At 34.8% G+C, this 22,204-nt stretch overlaps 1 protein-coding gene across 1 annotated transcript in view; it reads left to right on the forward strand.

Annotated features, from left to right (window-relative positions):
• Positions 1-22,204, forward strand: part of TAB2 (TGF-beta activated kinase 1 (MAP3K7) binding protein 2) — a 45,742-nt gene that overhangs the window by 1,281 nt on the left and 22,257 nt on the right. The window lies entirely within an intron of this gene.

Below are 22,204 nucleotides of genomic sequence, written 5' to 3' on the forward strand. Positions count from 1 at the left end.
TTTTTAGGGAAATGCAGTGATGTTAATATTCAACCCATCATAAAGTGTCATGATCTTTCCTACTGTCCAGTAGCCTTTTGTTTTTAACATCAAATCTTTTGCTGCTACCCATCAATCTCTACTGTTTTTTATGTTCAGATTTATAGAGATAGTACAATGAGATATCATCAGCATATTGGTACAGTAGTCCAGGTCCCTAGACAATCTTTTCCAAAAATGTATTAATTCTTCTAAATAGAAAAATGAAACTACCAGTACTAGATGATCTAGTGTTCTTGAATTTAAATGTCAATAGATGGTAACAAGGAATGCTATGAATTATCCAAATTATATGCAGGTTACTTTTTTCTGTATTGCGTTTAAAGAGATTTTTCCCTTAATGCCATTACTTGGAATCTATCCTCAGACAGCAGTTGAACTACTACAAAAACAATAGTTTAATACCGCCCCCAAATTTTGAAATGCATGGTAAGTTGCGGCAAGAATGAACATGGATGCAGTCACTCTGCACAATATTTCTTTTTTTAAAAAATCAAATTATCTTTTAAGATTTTAATACAGACATTTTTATACGTGTATCTATCAAAAGAAAGCACACTCTTCTGTAGGTATATGAGAACATGGGTACAAGCTATAAAATATTTAAAAATAATTCTTGGAGCAGCACTTTTAACAACTACCCTTTTTATTAAATATTTAATTAAATATTAAATATTTCTTAGAATGTTCATCAGTATATTTATTATGAAATGCTCCATTGTGTAAGTGCTAATTTTAGTGCAGTTACTTCTGGATAAAAATCTATGATGCAGATATATATGCTAGTTCATATATTTTTGGATGACAGTATTTTCTATGTACAGGTTAATTTTAGTTAGCTAAAAGCAGTTTTTACTTATTTGAACAGCTGGTTTGCTTCTTTTAACAAGTGTACTTTTTGGAGGAGTTATAGTTATTGAAAGCCCTGTAAGTGAACTGTTCAACAATTCTGATAAAGTAGAATTAAAATATTACTTCAGCTTGATACAGGAGGATGGATAAAGCTGAGGCAATATCATTGACAAAGTGTGAATACTGTGGAATGTATAAAATGTTTGATCACAAAAGGGGGAATTCTGATTGGGCCAGAACGTATTGTTTACTCTAGATTTTTATCTGAGTCACTTACAAAAAATGTGAACTTTTAAAATTGCAATTGTAAACTAAGGTTAGATTTTACTAGTAGTACATTTAAAAGGAATTGGTGAATGTGGTACCTTTTAAAAGTTTTAGGTCTTAAGATTTTATTAAGCAATATTTGGGTCTTGGTTAATCTGCAGTTAGTGTTGCTTATGGTATATGAGCACTAGTTACTATTGTTATTTATATTCATTTTTTTTGTAAATGTAAGCACCAAAGTGATTTTTAAAGACATGTTGCAGTAGCTATTCTAGTTCAAAGTATTAAATGTAGAAAATAGCCTAACGCTTGATTTTTTTTATTGAAAAGTTTTTCAATACATTTTATCTTTAACAACCCCTCCCCCCACCCCCTACCCAACCCTAACGCTTGATATTGTAATAATTTTAAAAACCAGATTATGGTATATTGCTATATGGAATGCTTCAGTTTAGAATGCCACAACTATTCCATGAGAGAAATGCTTTTCTTTTGATTTTTATGTCTTAATGCAAGATAATTTGTCCCTCAAGTGATTGATTTTTTTTATATTTCATTAAACTAATCCAGAAAGGAACTTCAGACTAGGACTTATAGACTATCTTTGTAGAAATTTTATTACATTCCTCATTGAAAGTTGGTTATAGTTTATAGTTATGTAGCAAATTATTGCTGGCACATGTTAATTATGTATTTGATCTAAAATTCATTTTAGCCACAACACTAGAAAATATTCAAAACCAGAAGATATAACTAGGTTGAAAGAAATGACTTATCCCCAGTTTAAATGTTCAATTTAAATGACTTTTTGTATGTACTAAAGTTAATGGATATTAAATTTATAAAAAATATATTCACATTTTCAAAAGTGTTTTATTAAAAAATAATATTTAAGAAAATATGCAGAAACCATTTGTAATCTTGTACAATTGTTAATTTTTTTATACAGCATAGAAAGTTGGTAGTGTACAAATCTATTTTGTCTGAATAATTGCCTGTTGACAGTTTTTTTTAAAGCTAGTTTAAATTCTACAAAAACAAAACAGTTTTAAATATGCTCTTAAATTGGTGTGCTTCCCTTTTTCCGGTAATAATAACCTTGCAGTATAGGTTGGTTTGAGAGAGTGAGTGATTGGCCCAGAGTAATCCAATGAGATTCATTGGTTGAAGTGGATTTGAAAATGGGTCTTCCTAGTCCTAATCCAACACTGTAACTGTTGTATCATACTGCATGTTCTGAAGTATCTTTGAAGAATTGATTTCGAAGCATAACTAACCATATACTTGTTTTATAGGAAACAAAGCTAAAACGGTTAAGTTGATTCACAATTTACAGTTTATATATGTGAATGTAGATGTAAGCTATATCTAAATTTTTTATTGCTCCTTTAGTACTATTTCTATTTAAATGTCTCTAATATTTATTTTTCCAGTAAATTCACTATAAAAAAAGCTAGCAAAAGCATTTCAAGATTAGGGTAATCCTTAGTTGGTATGTTCCTGTTACTAATCCAAATATTTTTGTCAACTTCTCTGATTAATATCAATTTTAGGTAATTTATTAATGCAAGCATAATTGTGGCCAACTAAACAATATGAAGAAACCAATAATCGAAACGATAGTTAAAAATTCCAAATTTCACACTCAGGAAACATCTTTTTGGTCAGAACTAGTGAAAGTTATGGGTTGAATTTATTGTTGATTTTCACTTTCTTCTGTCAGAAGGATCAGTTCCCTGGTTTTCTGCATAATGTCAGTGATGTAAGATTTGTACCTTTGGACGTTTGGAGTAATTGACCAACAGCATGCACAGAAGTCATTTCTTGCAACACTAGCTTTCACCCATTCCAAACTATAGTTGAAGGAATTTATTAAAGACCAGCATATCTTCTCCCCTCTTCTATTGTTAACTGAAATTTTGTATGGCTTTTTCAAGTCAACATACATAAACATTCTTAATTTAAGCACCCATTTTTTTAAAAAAAAAACTTGAACAAAGTTCTCACATGTATTTACTGGAAAAGTAATCTCATTTGATGATAACTCTGTGCTAAGATTTACGATTAAACTTATTTGTGAACGAATGTGCTTTGTATTTGGCTGCATTGTTATTTCTAACTATTGTCATTGCATCTGTCTAGGATATATTTTACTAATAAGGATAAAGAAAATACCAACTCAGTATGACATCAAATGACAATATAATATATATACACATGTGTTAGCAATTTATATATATATGATCAATAATGGATTATTTGGCAGTCTTATGAATGTCAAATGGGACGCGGTGGCTCAGTGGGTTAGGACGCTGAGCTTGTCGATCAGAAGGTCGGCAGTTTGGCGGGTCGAATCCCGAGTGACGCGTAACAGAGTGAGCGCCTGTTACTCGTCCCAGCTTCTGCCAACCTAGCAGTTCGAAAGCACGTAAAAAATGCAAGTAGAAAAATAGGGACCACTACGGTGGGAAGGTAACAGCGTTCCGTGCGCCTCTGGCGTCTAGTCATGCCGGCCACGTGACCACGGAGACGTCCTAGGACGAGCGCTGGCTCTTCGGCTTTGAAACGGAGATGAGCACCGGCCCCTAGAGTCGGAAACGACTAGCAAGCATGTGCGGGGGAACCTTTACCTTTACCTTTTTACCTTTATGAATGTCAAATGTATTGTAAAGCTAGATTGAGTAACTGCAAATGTTAAAACATAGTCTCGGTATATTGTTTCCCAAATATGTGATTTTTTTAAAAAAAATACTTTTATGAAGATTGCATTCAGAATTTCCCCCCTAAAAAGCTGTAATTCAAATGCTACAAGGAAATCACATTGCCTTGAAAATAAAACAGAATTGTAAAGCATCTATCCGTGGGCAATCATAAGAACAATATGAAAAATTGTATTGATTCAAATCTAAGCAAATATGTTGATAAATGTTTGTTTTTTTCAGTGATACACAGTTTATAAATAACAGATATGTGTGGAACTAGATGTTTACCTCTGTTTTTATTAGTACTCAATATGAGTAAAAATTCTTTAATTGGAAATAGTAAAGTTGAAAGAACATACTTTATTTCTAATTTTTGCTTTAATTAAACTTGTGTAAACTTAACTTTTGTTAGATAATCAGCATTGCTGTCTAGAGGTTTATTTAAAATATACACACACCCCACAAAAGAAATCTGTTATTTGCCTGTAACCATTCAGAGCCAATAATTATGGGTAGAACCCATAAAATGTATTTATACTGAATATCTGAGTACAGCTGAATTATTGTGAAGATATATAATCTTAATTTTATATAATTCGAATAAAATTTATTGTATTTCTAGCTTTTTCTTGTTTTCATCATAATATGATTTGTCCAAACTGGAATAATAGAAATTTTAGGAAAAATATTTTCTGTATAAAAAGCTTTAGTATATGCATATTTGGAGTTGCTCACTGGTTATGTGTGATAGGTAAAGGTAAAGGTAAAGTTTCCCCCGCACATGCGTGCTAGTCGTTTCCGACTCTAGGGGCCGGTGCTCATCTCCGTTTCAAAGCCGAAGAGCCAGCGCTTGTCCGAGGACATCGTGGTCATGTGGCCGGCATGACTAGACGCCAAAGGCGCACGGAACGCTGTTACCTTCCCACCGTAGTGGTCCCTATTTTTCTACTTGCATTTTTATGTGCTTTCGAACTGCTAGGTTGGCAGAAGCTGGGACGAGTAACAGGCGCTCACTCTGTTACGCGGCACTTGGGATTCGACCCGCCAAACTGCCGACCTTCCGATCGACAAGCTCAGCGTCCTAACCCACTGAGCCACCGCGTCCCTGTGTGTTATGTGTGATAGAAGTGCCCAATTTCTCTTACCTTGAGGACAGAACTAGGCTTTGTGTAGCATATTGCCTAAGTTTAAAAAGTAGGCAGGGATATGTCCCAAATTTGGATTGTATTCAGAATTCTCAAGGGATGAAACAGTGGATTCACTATGACTGATCTAATTTTCAAAAGCATTATAGCTTTAAAAAAGTTGTGCATTTGGTCTAGGACATATATTTATCATCATAGAGAGCTAGTTTGGTGTAGTAGTTAAGGCATAAGGCTAGAAACCAAATAAAACCCATGAGTTTAACTCCTGCCCTTGGGCACAAAGACAACTGGGTGACCTTGGACCAGTCACTTCTCTTAGCTCTAGGAAGGAGGCAATGGCAAACCACTTCTGGAAAATCATGTCAAGAAAACTGCAGGGACCTATCCAGTCAGTCTCCAAAAATCAGAATTATCAAGATGCCATATTGATGTATGCTTATAAAACTTATTAATGGAGTGGACCACACATATATACTTTTGAAGTTTAAAATAAAGTTATGAAGTTAATAAATGCTTCCATAAATGCTTTATCAAACAAATCTAGCAAATGTCTATGGAGATTCTCAATCATCCGGGTTATAGTTATCCCAAAAATGCTTTTTCATGAGGCAGCTGGACTTTTTTGTTTTCCTTTGAAGACGTTTTGCTTCTCCATTCCCCACCATCCAGTCAGAGCTAAAGAAGCTTCTTGGATGAGAAGCGAAACGTCTTCAAAGAAAAACAAGAAAGTCCAGCTGCCTCCTGAAAAAGCATCTTTGGGAAATCTTGCAAATTTGTAAGTTCATCCATAAGCTGCTTATAGAACATTTTCTGTATCAAACGCCCACTTATGCAAAAAAAAAAAAGAAAGATTATTTTTACATAGAATTTCAGGTGGGAGAGAAAGATTGAAACCGTTTGACTGACAGTAATAAAAATAATTAAATGTAACTTAACTCGAGGGACAGTGATCAGGTTCTATACTAGAACTATGTGCTAGAGAAGGGATCCCCAACCCTCGGTCCGTGGACCAGCACCAGGCCGCAGCATTCCAGCGATCGGGCTGCGCAAAAAAGTGAAGCCCCATCTGCAGGGTGCAGGCAGCACACACAACTACGCCCCTCTGGTGCGCAGAAAAATCTCCATAGAACTGGTCCCTGCTGCCCAAAAGTTGGGCGCCTCTGTCCTAGAGGTTAGTCAGGCAACCTAGAGGTTTGATTTGTTTTTAACAAACTTGGATTTTTATGGTTCAGTTGTTTTCAGTCAAAAGTAACATACTTATAGTTCACTATGAAGATGATAAGTTATCTTTTTAATGGCAATAGATCACAGTATAATATTGGATAGCAGCACTATTGTGGGAAAACTTTAGTACATCCAGTGTCTTTTGCATTACTTCCAAATATAGATCAACATATGTAGATATAACTGGTAATATTGTTCTTATACAGGAACTTCTGTATACACTTTTCAGTCTGTATAACCCACTCCAGCGTGACATGTATTTGAGACTATGCAGGTGACTATTTGTGTATCGGATCCATGCCAGTTCTGGCTGGTGAAAATCAATTTGAGATGAATAAAATAAAACTTACTGAAAAAAAACAAGAGACAAAGACCAGTATTGACCTACTTCTTGCAACAAGGAAGGCTAGGATGGCATTTTAGCAGGAGTATTTTATTCGCCAATTTGCTTTTTGGCATTGCATAGAATGCCTAGGACGGGTAGGCAACCTTGGCTCTTTTATGACTCGTGGACTTCAACTCCCAGAATTCCTGAGCCAGCATGGCTCAGCATGGACACCTCTTCCTTTCCCCTCAGCATGGCTGGCTCAGGAATTCTGGGAGTTGAAGTCCACGAGTCATAAAAGAGCCAAGGTTGCGTACCTCTGGCCCAGGAGATGTGTGAAATATTAAGTGTTTCATATTTTGATGTCCCATTTTGGGCATTCTATAGATTTCCTAGGCATTCTATAAAATGCCTAATTTCACACATTGATGGTGTGTGTGTGTGTGTGTGTGTGTGTGTGTGTGTAATCATCACAACAGTGTAAACAAATTTAGTAACCGCCTTTCTTAAAGTATGACAAAAGATTTCTTCCCACATCCCACCTCTTACCTATAAACAAATCCTTAAAGCCTTGTCATTTCAGCAAAATGTTGAACATTAAGAGTTACCAGAGATAACGTATTTATTTTAATCTTGATCAAATAAAATAACTTTAAACAGATAAATAAAACAATACTAATAAGGGAGAAGATTGTTTTCTTGCAGACATTTCATTACCCAAACTAGATAACACCAGAACATGCTCAGAAAAACAATAACTCTAATTGGATACTTTGTTGGATACTAATTTGGATACCTAGTTTGAGAGGCGCTTTCAGAATTCTTCCGTTTTAATTATTTGGGTATAATACAGTATTATGGAGAAGGTGATTTTTTCAGTGCTTTTTTTAACAGCAGTTTGCTTACAAATGTAATGTACAGGCAGTCCCCCAGGATTCAGAACAAGATGCATTCCTAAATCTGTCTTTAGGTTGACTTAGTATATACGTTAGAACCCATACTTACAAATGGGTCGCCTATTATTAAAAATGGCAGATGGTATTCTCCTTCCTCAAGCCATGCAGTGTTTTCATGAACCACTGAAAACTGGTTAAAAAGTACGCGTTCAGTATGATTTGTCCATGAATCAGGCATTTTAAAGCCCAAGACTGCCTGTACTAGTCTCAACATAGATAGATCTTGGGAGTTCTAATACCTGTTTTCTTCTATGGTAGAAACTACTCACTGGCTTTAGTCAACTGGATGATTCATACACATGATCCTTTTGTCTTATTCCATGTGTACTTGTGTGAAATCATGTTTTTCCCATGCATAGTCTCCATAGTCTTAGTTAAAGAAACATAAATGAAACTAAAATAGTGGATGGACTAGTAGTATAAAAGAGAAACTAGATTGTTCGTTAAGTGGGACTTGTTTAAGACAAGTTATATAACACAATATAAAATGAAACAGATGCAGTTAATTTTCCTAGTTGAGTATCTGCAGAATACTTTAATTTCAAAAATATGTAGCATCTATTTTTTGCAGCACAGAATGAAAGATTTATGCAGTTTTCTCAGCTTATATTTTAGATGCAAACTATCACATATTTACATAATAAATTTGCTTAGTGGGAAGCTAAAATATATAACTATAATAAAAAACAATGTAAATTATTGTTTAATTATGTACTATTAAGTTGGTGTCGACCCTTAACAATCACATAGATTTATTTTTCTCCCGTCTCCCAATAATGCATCCATTACTACCATAATCTGTTGGATTTTCTTCCTGAATTAGCAATTGCTTGGGATTGATTTATTGATGATGTGCCATTAATTAGTTGTCAGTAGTTTCCTATGTGGTGATCTGTTCCTAACCTAGTCCTTTAGGTTCTCTAAGGATGCATTCATCATCACTGTAACTGAGTCCATTTCCTTTGCTGCTAATCTTCCTGTCTTCTCTTTTCTTCCAATTTTCCCAGTATTAGAGTTAAGTCTTTCACATAACTTCATATTTGTTAAGTAGGGTAATTTGAGCCTGGTCATATGCCTCATGTGGCAATTCTGAACTGATTTGCTTGATGGTCCATTTGTTTGTAGGCTGTCCATAATTTTGTCAAGAGTCTTTTCCATTGTGTTGTTTTCTAGATTTGTTGGCATCGCTAGATTTGAACCTTTACTAATTCATCTTCTATTGCTTGCCATATTTCAGTGAGTATTCCTGTAGTCTTGGTAATAACTAGACTGCTGATCTAACTTAATCTTCTAGAATTAAAGGTTGATGTAAATAAAGAATATTTTGTAGGGTTTCTGGGATGTTGACATCTCTACTGAATAGTATTTCAAGTAAACTCTTCCTTTTTATGCTTTCATTGCGTAGGAAGTAGATGGATATTGCATTTCCTCCTACATTTGAGAAATCCTCAATTGGTTTGAAAGACTTTCCTTATCTTGCTTGAACTAAAATTGCTTGAACCAAGTGCAAGAAGATTGATATAATTTAGAATTGGACAATGAAACTTACTCATTTTGCTCACTTAGTCACCAACATTCTTTTGTGATGATGATTACTACGCTTATACCTCATTCTTCCTTTAGATAATTTGATAGTTTGCATATGATTCCCTGGCAGTTTCCTAGTATGGCAGTCAAATGTAGAATTGCATCATAATAATGTTAATGTAGTTTCTCTGCTTGCAAATCATCATAGGTGTCTAGATTTTGTTGAGTCAACTATTAGTTGTGTTTACATTTGTTCTTCCTAACTTGGATCAGGCATTTATAGGTATATTTCTTATCTTTGAAATGGAGCAAACAGAAGCAGTTTGATTCTGCCACCTCAGTAGTTCAATGTGACATGCAATAGCCCTCTTAGCCCCAGTTTATTATCAAGTGTGAGAGAATTTAGAAGTGTGTATGTCCCATATCACACTAATACTTGGGTTAAGCAAAAGTAGAGTAAGTCAAATAATGCTGTTTTTGCCTATATCAAAGTCCAATGCAGCAATAAAGAGAAGGTGCTACTATACCCCTGCTCAAAAGAAGAACCAAGTGGAAGATCTCCTGTTGTGCCAAAATCTGTTGTAGGCAAAAAGAATTGGAATCCTCTCCAAGGTTTCGCAAAGATAGTACATAACCATATCGTCTAGTAAGTATTGTGAGATAAAGCTTATTTGATTCTTGAGATCTAAATATTAAAAGTATATAGACATTTCCTGTCCATTTTCTGTTTTACTCCTACCCCTTTATAATGGCTCTTTGCAATTTCCAAGTTGAAAATACACTGTTTATGGGGGGGAAAAACTCCTGAATTAAAATAGCAGTTGAATACCTCTGTATTTTCTTTTAACTGTTATTTTACAGTGTTCAGTGAACAGCTAGTATATTTGTTCCTTTTTTTTCTTCCTTTTACTTATTCTATTTCTCTTAGAACTGGTACTTTTTAATTGGCTTATAAACAAAGGCATGTATTAACAGTGAAATAGTCAGGTTTGCTGAAGAAATCACGTTTTTCAATATGCTAGAAAAAATAGGAACAGACTGCATGAATGGATAGCAAAATATCAGTGAGTTTCGTACAGTGTAAGGAGATGTAAAGTGCTGGTGGGAAAATTATAACTTCACAAATAACGTGTGTTGTCTCAGTTCTTAGTGACTAGGAGAGGAATTTGGGGTTTTCAGTGGGTAGTTTAGTGAAAATATCTTAACAGTGTTGTTAAAATATTATGACAAAAGCTTGCAGACGTTTTAAGCATTTCACAAGTGATGTGATGTTTTCAACAGCTTGGTAAGAGTAAATTGAAACTAAGGAGAGAAGAGAATAGCTTGCTTAAGGAAAATTGAGAATGAATTTCTTCAGTTCAGTTTGAGGGATCTTTGGTGGCTTTCTGAACTTGGTTGTTTACTTGATTGTTGGTTTGATGTTAATCTTGGAGTTTATGCTCATATGGGTGTTGATTGCTGGAGAGAAGTTGTTTTGGTCTTTTTTGTTTTCTTTTTGATTTGTTGGTTTTCGCACAGTATGTAGATATTGTTTATGTGTGTCCATTGATGGATAATTTGTCAGAATGCCAGCCTTCTAGAAATTTCTTGCATTTTTGGACTTTGCTTGGTCTAGGATGGTCAACAGTTTCTCAGTTGAAATTACGGTTAAGTCTGTGAAATTAAAAGTTTTCATGTCTTCTGACTGCTAGTTGGTGTTTATGGATATGTTCTGTTAGTCTTACAGTTTTAGCAAAAATACATTTGGAATACTGTGTACAGTTCTGGGTGTCACATTTTAAGAGAGGAATCAGGATTTCCAGGATTCTCAAAATAAGTTCTGAGAGAAATCATTAAAAACCTATCTATTTTTAGCTTTAAAAGATTATACAGGTGAAACTCGAAAAATTAGAATATCGTGCAAAAGTTCATTTATTTCAGTAATGCAACTTAAAAGGGGAAACTAATATATGAGATAGACTCATTACATGCAAAGCAAGATAGTTCAAGCCGTGATTTGTCATAATTGTGATGATTATGGCTTACAGCTCATGAAAACCCCAAATCCACAATTTCAGAAAATTAGAATATTACATGCAATCAATAAAACAAGGAGTGTATATAGAACAATATCGGACCTCTGAAAAGTATAAGCATGCATATGTACTCAGTACTTGGTTTGGGCCCCTTTTGCAGCAATTACTGCCTCAATGCGGCGTGGCATGGAAGCTATCAGCCTGTGGCACTGTTGAGGTGTTATGGAAGACCAGGATGCTTCAATAGCGGCCTTTAGCTCTTCTGCATTGTTCGGTCTTATGTCTCTCATCTTCCTCTTGGCAATGCCCCATAGATTCTCTATGGGGTTTAGGTCAGGCGAGTTTGCTGGCCAATAAAGCACAGTAATCCCACGGTCATTGAACCAGGTTTTGGTGCTTTTGGCAGTGTGGGCAGGTGCCAAGTGCTGCTGGAAAATGAAGTCAGCATCCCCATAAAGCTTGTCTGCGGAAGGAAGCATGAAGTGCTCCGAAATCTCCTGGTAGACGGCTGTGTTGATCCTGGACTTAATGAAGCACAGTGGACCAACACCAGCAGATGACATGGCTCCCCAAATCAACAGAGACTGTGGAAACTTCACACTGGACTTCAAGCATCTTGCAGTGTGTGCCTCTCCATTCTTCTTCCAGACTCTGGGTCCTTGGTTTCCAAATGAGATGCAAAAGTTGCTCTCATCAGAAAAGAGGACTTTGGACCACTGAGCAACAGACCAGGTCTGTTTTCCTTTAGCCCAGGTAAGACGCTTCTGACGTTGTTTGTTGTTCAGGAGCGGCTTGACAAGAGGAATACGACATTTGAAGCCCATGTCCAGGATCCATCTGTGTGTAGTGGCTCTTAATGCACTGACTCCAGCCTCAGTCCACTCCTTGTGAAGGTCCCCAACACTTTTGAATGGCCTTTTCCTGACAATCCTCTCCAGGCTGCGGTCATCCCTGCTGCTTGTGCACCTTTTTCTTCCACACTTTTCCCTTCCACATAACTTTCTATTAATGTGCTTTGATACAGCACTTTGGGAACATCCAACTTCTTTTGCAATTACCTTTTGAGGCTTTCCCTCCTTATGGAGGGTGTCAATGATGGTTTTCTGCACAACTGTCAGGTCAGCAGTCTTCCCCATGATTGTGATTCCTACTGAACCAGACTGAGAGACCATTTAAAGGCTCAGGAACCCTTTGCAGGTGTTATGGCTTAATTAGCTGATTAGAGTGGGACACTTTGAGCCTAGAATATTGCACCTTTTCACAATATTCTAATTTTCTGAGATTGGGGATTTGGGGTTTTCATGAGCTGTAAGCCATAATCATCACAATTATGACAGATCACGGCTTGAACTATCTTGCTTTGCATGTAATGAGTCTCTCTCATATATTAGTTTCCCCTTTTAAGTTGCATTACTGAAATAAATGAACTTTTGCACGATATTCTAATTTTTCGAGTTTCACCTGTATGACAATGAGCTTTGAGAATCTGAAAGGCTATTACATAGAAAATAAAGCAAAGTTGTTCTCTATTGCTAAAATAAACATAACTGTAACTAATGAATGATATCTAGTTCATTGGCTGTCCTAATTTAAGGTCTTGGTGTTGGTTTATAAAGCTTCTCACAGCTCGAGATACTTCTGAATCTGAAGGAATTCTTCTTCCTGTACCTTCCTTTACCCTGAGATCATTTTCAGAAAGCCTGCCTTGGGAGTGCCCTTCCATGGGGAGATGTGGTTAAGGGGGCTGAGAAGCAACATTTGGAACCTCCAATTCTAAAGTTTCCTCTGTAACCACATACACCTGGCATAATCTTTATTATCTTTTCATACTAGACAAAAGCTTTTAATGATAATGCTGCTGTGGTTTTTAATATTACCGCTTTTCTTTTGTCGTTCATTATTTATGTTATTAGCTACCATCCTAGGTGGCTTTTAAAGGGAAAGAATAAATATGTAAAGTCACTGGTAGCAGTGGCTGTATAAAGATTAGAGGCAGTAGTACATTTCTTTGTAGCACTTCCTATGGGGCAATAACTACAGAGAGCTGCTGCTTCTATTTCCTTGTGAGCGAGCTTTCTGGAACCATCTGGCTGAACTAGATGGCCTTTCTTCTCATTGTGCAAGTCTGCATGTAGAGAATTACAGAAACCCATTTGTTTACTCTGAAAGATATATTTAATTATATTTTAGCCTATAACTTATGCCATTAAAACGTTATCTTAAAGTTATAATGTTTCATTTTGCCAGTTTTTGTGGAAAAGCCCAACTGTGTATTTTTATAGGATGCGTATTGAAACCCACAATTTAGTATTTTCTTCCCCTACAGGAAAATTGAAAATTGGAATTGGTAATATCTGGAATGTTGAAAGTTTTTGTTTGAGATAAAAACAGAATTTTCTAAACTTATCATTTTAATTTTTGAGGACTTATTTCAGTGTTGTTGGGGTTTTTTTTGTTTATTTGTATGTTTGCATTTCTGTCTGGGCAATGTCTGGACAATTACTTCTGCCATTTTTCCTTGCTTTTTTTTCTTTTCTACTGTACTACTTAACTCACTCACCCTTCTCAGAGTATATTATGGTATGTTTTTAAAAAGTGGGAGCTATAGCAAAAAGGTAGAGTGTTTATATGAAGCCTTACATAGGTTTTGATAAAAATATTGGTTCCTATACTTTCCTACATTATTGTTAGGCAATGTAGGAAGACAGCATCCACCTCCCGAGAAGGAAATATTTTGTGGAATATTAAAAGGGCAGAATATTATATTTTCCCAAAGGAACAATATAAAATCTTAGGCAGAAACCACCACCACCTGAAGCCTCTCTGCCCCAAGCCGAAACCAGCTGTGTAGAAATGCAGATTTGATAATCCTTTCAGAAAAACTGGAGCCAGGAAGCTTGGAGCTGATGGGATTAGAGACCTTAAAAAGACCCCTAAAATCTACATCCCCCACTGAAAATGTACAAGACATGACCTTTAGAACATAATAAGATTAACCCACCATTAGAATACCAAAAAGGGCACACTGCACCTCAGGTCAAAGTACATGACATAGGAAATACAAAGCCACAAGAACAGGAAAAATCTTAAACACAAAAGCCCAAGAAGGTATAAAAACCCACCACTCCCAGCTGCTCCAGAGCCACATGTCTTGTGGTTCTGCTCTTCAATAAACTACAACCTTCTTTCTAAAGCAGTCTCCATTTTGTTTATTCCCAACTTGGACTGGATTCCTGATGAAGATTTTTCTTTCAACAGCAACTTTATAAAAAGGGATTAATTGAATGCCCTTTTGCATTTTCATCTCACCCTTTCTTTCATTTAATGTGTAAATAAATTGCACATAAGTGAATTCATGAGTGACTACTTCAGAAACAGATTGTATAAACAAGTCTTCTGTGTGTTTATTCACACTCTGTATTCTCAGGTTTTTGGCTGGTGGATAAATCTTGTTAACAATCTATTTCTGAATAGTGCCCATAACATCTAATAGAAATTAAGTAGGTTTATATATGTTTATTTCTAAATGATAGAAAGAAATGTAACCTGATTATTATTCCTTTTTAGGGAATATGAAGAAATTTGAAAACTGTTATAATTTAGTATATGTGGTAAATGGTAAAGTTTTCTTAGCATAATTAAATAAATTCCATAGGAGTGTGAACATTTTTAAGGATCATACCTATGTTGTAATTTGGCTACCATTCCATATGAGAGCAAAGTCTGTGCAATTTTGTGTTTTGAATGTTGCTTGTTTTATCCTGGATATATTTAGATATTTTGCTTCTTTGTATTTAATATTGTGTTACATAATAGCAGAAGGTGCAGAGGAGTTTACATGTGTTCCGACAAAATATAATAAAGGTTATGTATTCATTTGAAGGTAATATCAATAACATTTGGATGGGAAAGAATGAATTTTTTTAGGCCAGAATATTAGTTGTTGGCATATATATGTTACTGAGTACCAAACAATAATAAAATTTGTTTACGTAATTTCTTAACTTAGAATTTAAACAGAAACCAAGTAATATCAAGTTGAACAATTACTGCCCACTGCAACTAACGTGGAAGCTTTGGTTCTGTGATGGAACTTAGTATTTCTGATTGCACTTGTAAATAATTACTGTGTTTAAATCCTGGCACAGAGTGACTAATCCTACTCATTTTCTGGAAAGCAGAGTGGATGTCTTGCCAAGAGTGTTGAGGTGGATAGAAGTGGTAAAATATTGTTTCTGAAAAAACAGCCATGCTGGTACAGATTGAAAGGCAAATATTGTTTTTCTGAATCATTGAGAATTTGGGGGAGCTGTGGAATAATTCACATTTGTTTCAACAAAATATAGAAATGGCTAGAATCTCACTATTTCCAACTATTTGCATAATATAGAAATAAAAAATGATCTATGCTTTTCTGTTGTTGCCAAACAATTGGGAAGGAATTGGGGCAACCACAGATACTGCCTGGCAACTCTGATGAGCCAGAATTTTGCAAGCAGTTATTATTTGATTACGTGTGTGTGTTTCTGTGTGTATCTTGTACACATTTGTTAACCCATGGTACTTTTAAAAAAGCTGAATTTGCTCAATCCTGTCCCTTCAGCTAGTGGAGGAACAAGGTTTTTTCAGGCATTTGAGAAATATACCCAGCGCTTCCTTCCTTCCGAATAGTTGTCTTTGTTTCCTGAATTCAGCTAGTCCTTGACTTATAACCGTTTGTTTAGTGACCATTCAAAATTCCAATGGCACTGAAAAAAAGTGTCTTATGACAGTTCTAGCATCTCCATGGTGACGTGAACAAAATTTGGATGCTTGGCAGCTGGAATATATTTATGACTGTTGCAGTGTCCTGGGGGGAAGTGATTACCTTTTGTGATTTTCTGACAAGTAAAGATTACGGGAAAGCCAGATCACTTAACAACCATGTTACTAACTTAATAACTGCAGTCATTCACTTTACGACTGTGGCAAGAAAGGTTGAAAAATGGGCAAAACTAACTTAACTGTCTCACTTAGCAACAGAAATGTTGGGTTCAGTTGTTGTCCTAATTTGAGGACAACTTTTACTGTTTGCACACCAAAAGGAAATAGATAAAACTGGACTCTGTGAAAGATTCCTAAGCTGAGGAACATTGGCCATACATTGGAGTGAATCCAACTAAAGGAAGGTGAATTCTGTTTTCAGGTTTAGAAATGCTTATGTTTAAGGTTTTGAAATAATTTGAAATATATAATACGAATGCTGGAATATTCACATAATTAAAATATATCAGGATAAATTCTAATCATTAAAAACTTCTCTATGTCCATTAGATCCACTATTTATCCATCTATTGTTCAAGCCCTTCTAGGTAGTTTAGATAGGAGGGGGTGCCAACATCTACTATCTAACATCATCTGTGATCCCCATTTCCTTGTATGAATGTATAAACACTGATATATGGTATATGGTATAATGTATTCTTTCTACTATATTAGTCACTTGTAAAATCATTAAGTAGACTGGTGGTCAGTAGCATGTGGTTTTGTGGTGAGTGCAAATTAGAAATATTGGCCCTTCTACTTGATCAATAATTATTTTTTGGATGTTTCTCTAACTATAATGTATTTTATTACCAAACATATTTACCAGTCTGTAAAAGAAAAATGAAGGGAAAAACCCCTTCTCCACATGCAAATAAATATTTAAAGCTAATGGATCTTGCAGGCACTTAGAAATAAACCAGTATTCTTTTAATATTAGGGTTGGTGTTAGAATTATTTTATATGTAGATGCTGTGGATAAGGGTTATAAAATATTGGGAACTGGCCTTTGCTGTATATACAGGTGCGTAGCTTATGGAAGAAATAAAAGTAGAATTCCGTTTAGAAAATTTGTCACAGTAGAACATTATTGGAAACATAATGTATGGCATGGCTTTAAATTCTGCCTGGAAAGCTAAATTGATTTCAGTATTGTGCATATTTGAAATGGAGACTGCTATTTCTGACACCTAGTATTATTTCGGGAAGTAATCCCAAACCTGTATCCTTCATAGGAAGTTTTTGTTCCACTTCCCATGAGACTGAATTTAGAATAAATCTGTATTCACAAAAGGTTTGCTTTTTTAAATCAGAAGGTGTTGGGTGTGTGTTTGTGTGTTAGCTCTATTCTAAAGAAGTTGTGGTTAGTTGACTAATACGGGTCAATATGGAAATATACATTTGTTTTAAAGGAGACATGTCAAACACAAGGCCCGGGGGCCAGATCCGGCCCACGAAGTGGTTTCATGCAGCCCACGAAGCCATCCTGGAAACAGTGAGGGAACGGCCCCCACTGCCTTGGCCCTGGCCCAGAGACCCTTCTCCTGCCAGAGACCCTCAGATTTGTCCCACTCCTGCCCAGGCCCCCATAGGCACCCTTGATGCGAACGATGTAGAGCTGGCCATGCCCACCCACTAGGCCATACGCACTTTAGCCACGCCCACCCAGGCCACACACCCCCGCCCCCCCGAGGGCAACCGCAATGCTGATGCGGCCCTCAATGAAATTGAGTTTGACACCCCTGTTTTAAAGGATAAACTTCACTATGGCATTAATCCATTTGTAATTATTGCACATTTATATTATGTGATTTTTACATGATTTTCAGATCCACACATGTATCTGAAGCCTGTGTTCTTAGTTCTAATTCTGTTCTAGGTGGTTTTTCTTGATGCATAACACTGGTGGGAAATTACCCTAGGTTATTAATGCCTAGTTTTTTACTAGGATATTTTCACTCATTTTTTTTCCTGGATTATAAACAATAGTAGAATTAAAAAACACTGATTGTAATAAAATATACTATTTGAAATTATACTCATAAATTATACTGCTTTACTCCTGAATATGATCCTTAGATTCCCCCCCCCAATTTTGGGGGTCAGTAGTTTTCAAATATAAACAGATAAAGTTTCTCTGTAATTTTGCCTGTATTATAATTATATTTATGTAGAAGGAATAAGTGAACCAAGTCAGGGCAGTGAAAAGTAAGTTTAACTAATATAAAAGTAATTTCCTGGATGGAATCTTTTTCAGGGCCTCTCAGTTTGAAGTTAGAGGGGTTTTGTGTACAGACATTTAAATTTATTTAATTGCTCGTTTTTGTTTTCAACATGACTCACTACAATCTCAAAGCTGGAAAAGTTGGAAAGTTAGAAAAAAGAAAATCCCATTATTTAAATTGGTTGAAATCTAACAGTTTACAAAAAATAACTATACCACCTCATTTAATACAACCCATTTTTCTAATATATACTTATTTTGTGGAAATAATAGCTACTTTCATTCTTTCTATAAAAAAAGGGGAATAGGGCACAAAACTTTGAAGTCTACCTTCACATGCAGCTGTTAAGAATGTTTTGGAATGTAACCATAGGGATTATTTGCTCAGTAAAGATTATATTTATGACTATTCAGCAAAAAAAGTTGCATCTCCTTTCTGACTGAGGAATTCTTTGAAACGTATTGCTTATTTATGAAAACTATACTGTTCCTCAATTGTATAGATCCCAAAATTGTTCAAGCTATGAATTTTTTTTGTATGTGAAAAATTCAGTATATTTTTTATTTACAAGGCTTATAATACACCCCACTCATAGAGGATTCTAGATAGCATATAATAACTATAAATAAAACATAATCATTGAGGACTTTCAAAAGATTTTAAACCTGGCTTTTTTCTCAGGTTGTAGGATGCTGGTAGAGTCAAATTTGTGTTTTTTTATCTTATGTGATTGAGGAACTGATTGTTTTTAACTGCCACCTTTTAATTGTCTTTTTTTACAGTTTTCATATGTATGTTTCTGTTTTTATGCTTTGTTAGCTTTCCAGAATTGTTTGATAAAGCATCCATATATCTTTATTTAATAAATCCATTAATAAAACCCTAACATTAAATATAGAAGATGAATGCCCTTATTCATGATCACTAGGGATCAATGATTCATTGAAACTCTACAGCCTTGATTTGCTAATGTAATAATAACATGCTAATGGTTACATGTGACTTTGGAGGGAGAGACTCCTATAAAGGGGTGTCTGCCATAGAGAAGCAGTGTGATTCTGTCTTTAGCACCATCAAAATACATTGTGGCTAAGTCTTCAAACGTGTTTTTTTTATTAGGTTATCGTAAGATTTCTGGATGTTTTATTTTTAAATTGGATTTTTCTACAAAGTAAGTTTATATAATACTAAGTTTGAATCTGTTGGCAAACAGTATACATGTATTCAAGTACTGTAATTTTTTTTTAAAAAAAAAGTTAGCATAAAATTACTGTTCTCTAAGTACTAATTGTGCCTTTTTATAATTTAATAAGAGTGATTTTTTCCCCATTTTTAAATCATTCTAAATTTTCCATGCCAAATAAATTTCTGCACAACCTCTGTGGTACAATAGGAATATTTTGTGAAGTGTATATTGTTTCCTGGCATCCTTTTCTGTTAAGGTCTGGCTGTTACATGGATATTATGAAAGTGATTGTCTGTGGATATTCTCAGTCATCCACGTCATGGTTGTCTCAAAGGTGCTTTTTCAAAAGGCAACTTGACTTTAGTTTTCCTTGAAGTCATTTTGCTTCTCATCCAAGAAGTTTCTTCAGTTCTGACTGAATGGTGGAGGATGGAAGGATTTATATTCCTTGCAGTCATCTGGTCGTTAGTACTTTTTCTGAGGGTCCAAAGGCCACTTGGAGGTTTATGGTGCCCTCAGAGTCACCTGAATAATGCAAATGGGTGTGGAACCTTGTTGGAACTGCTGAAAGTTTACAACACAGTCCTTTCAGCAGTTCCAAATCTTTCAAAAGTAATAATTTAAAAAGAAAAAATGATGAAAAATTCTAGCCATCTTAAGATTATTTCTTTAACTTGCGAGTAAAGAGGATATGACTTTCTAATTCAAAAATATTTAAAGTCTTGTGACTTCTTGTATTGAGCCATCTGCATTTTGTATTAAACAGCCTCTTTGGAAACCAAATTACAAAGGTGTAATTTGATCTTTCAGCCCTGTTTGGTAAATACTATCATTTTGCGGGTACAATATGTTCTACTGCTAAAAGAAAAAATATAAGTTTTTAGTCCACATTTTTTCCTCTTCAAATTGTTAGCCTCAACAAATTTTCATTTAATAAATGTTTTAATTGATTAAAACAAATCAATTTAATTAATTGTTGATTTAAGTATAGAATCGTCTTAATTGAATGCTGGTCTTCAGGCACACAAAATTAAAACTGGTTTTTTTTCTGTATTTTTTCAGGATATGAATATGATATGAACATCATATGTTTATTGTTTATTGAATTGAATGATGAGCATAATATGATATGATAAGCATAATATGACTATGGTAATTTGATATAAAAATTATTAACATTTTATTTAATACATAGATTCTGAGGAAAATTATGTAAAAATTGTTTGATAAATTACCAAACATTTAATACTATTATCATTATTTTAAAATTCAAAAGTATGTTTGGAAGCTACACCTTTATTTGTGACTTTTTTTAAAGCTTAGGGCTACAAGAGACTAATACAGTAAAATGTCTTAAGAGCCACATCTGAAAAATGTAGTTAATAGAACTGCAAGGAACAGAAATAAAAAATGACTTGAAGGCATAAATGTGAAGTCTGTATGTGTCTAGTTTCTATATATTAAGAAATATGTAAACATTGTAGTATGTGCTGTTACATGCACTTGCAATTTACTTATATACTCTAATTATGGTACATAACTATGGATTGAGAAAAGCTTCAGAACATTTTTTTCCATATTTGGCATGTCGGAAATTAACAGTAACATTGGCAGAACAGCATTGCTCACCGGCTAGAGGTGGTTATACCCTGTTAGTACTGTTTGATTTCAACTTCCCCTTTCTAGAATTTGAGGTATCTTGGGAGTTGATGGCCACCATGACAACTGTGAAGTCATTTCAGCTCATCCTTGGCCTGACCCACATGGCTCATTACACTCTAGATCTAACTTTTCCTTCAGAGCAGATGTGTCATGATCTGATCCTTTTACACTATCATGGAAAAATAACTGTCTTTATGACAGTGGAATTAACTAGACTTACATATCTCTGCTTAGTGAGGAGGATCCCATCCTACACATTTGGTGAATTCAGCAGGTTTCCTGGTAAGCACTTGGGGAGTTTTCCAGTGATTGGGAGGGCATCTCTCATGAGCATCCTCTTGACCTCTAGAAAAGCAAAAAAACTAAAATAAAATAAAGTGCTTGACAAAATTGCCCATATCAGCATCTTTCCACTGATCCTGTGTAGTCATGTCCCAGAGTAATCGGGTAAGAAAGCCATAAGTTATGTACAGATTTCTATAAAAGTTGTGTACAGTAGTGCTTGGTATGCATGTGTGTTTTGCTTATGGTTTACCTTATTGTTAGTGTATTGCTGGAATATATGGGAATCATAATCAGTGTTTATAATGTAATTGGTGGAAATGGCAAAACTGTTTTAATTAAAAGAGAAGAACCTGTCTAGTTTTGTTTCTACTCGGAAACCGCTTCTGGATTTTTTGCTCAAAACAGAAAATAAAAGAAACTTTTATTATAGGTTTTGATGACTAGAGTGACTTATGTTGTTACAGAAATGGCTTGAAATATTTAGAAATGTAAAGCAAAATATTGAGGTTGTAATTTTTTTGATATTCTACCGCACTGATAAAAGTCACTACTATTTTCTTTCTTTTTCTTTGCACTCCTCTTCTTCTTTAACTCTTTTATTTATTTTTGTATTTTTAATCTTATTATAAATTTTAATAAAATATTAACAATCACTGTTTACAAACTATATGTCTCTAAATTCAGCTGCACTTGTTGACAGTAGAATGTTTGTGGATTAGGTATTGTAATTATAAGCATTTTAATAGCTGGAATGAAATATTTATTCAGCACATTAGTTCTTGCTATATTGTTGATTTTTGAAAGTTTAGCTAATATAAAAACATTTTTATTGATTTTCAAAGAATGGTTCAACTGAAAATCTGTTTATCATTTTATTGGTATGTTGGAATTCTTAATTTTGGTGACTTTAGCAGTTATCATTAGAACAAGGTTTCTTAAACATGGTATTTATTATATACAGTATAGTCAGTGGAAAAAATGTCTTTTGAAA

This window comes from Vipera berus, assembly GCF_964194415.1.
Source record: "Vipera berus genome assembly, chromosome: 1".
In the NCBI taxonomy this organism is placed as follows: domain Eukaryota; kingdom Metazoa; phylum Chordata; class Lepidosauria; order Squamata; family Viperidae; genus Vipera; species Vipera berus.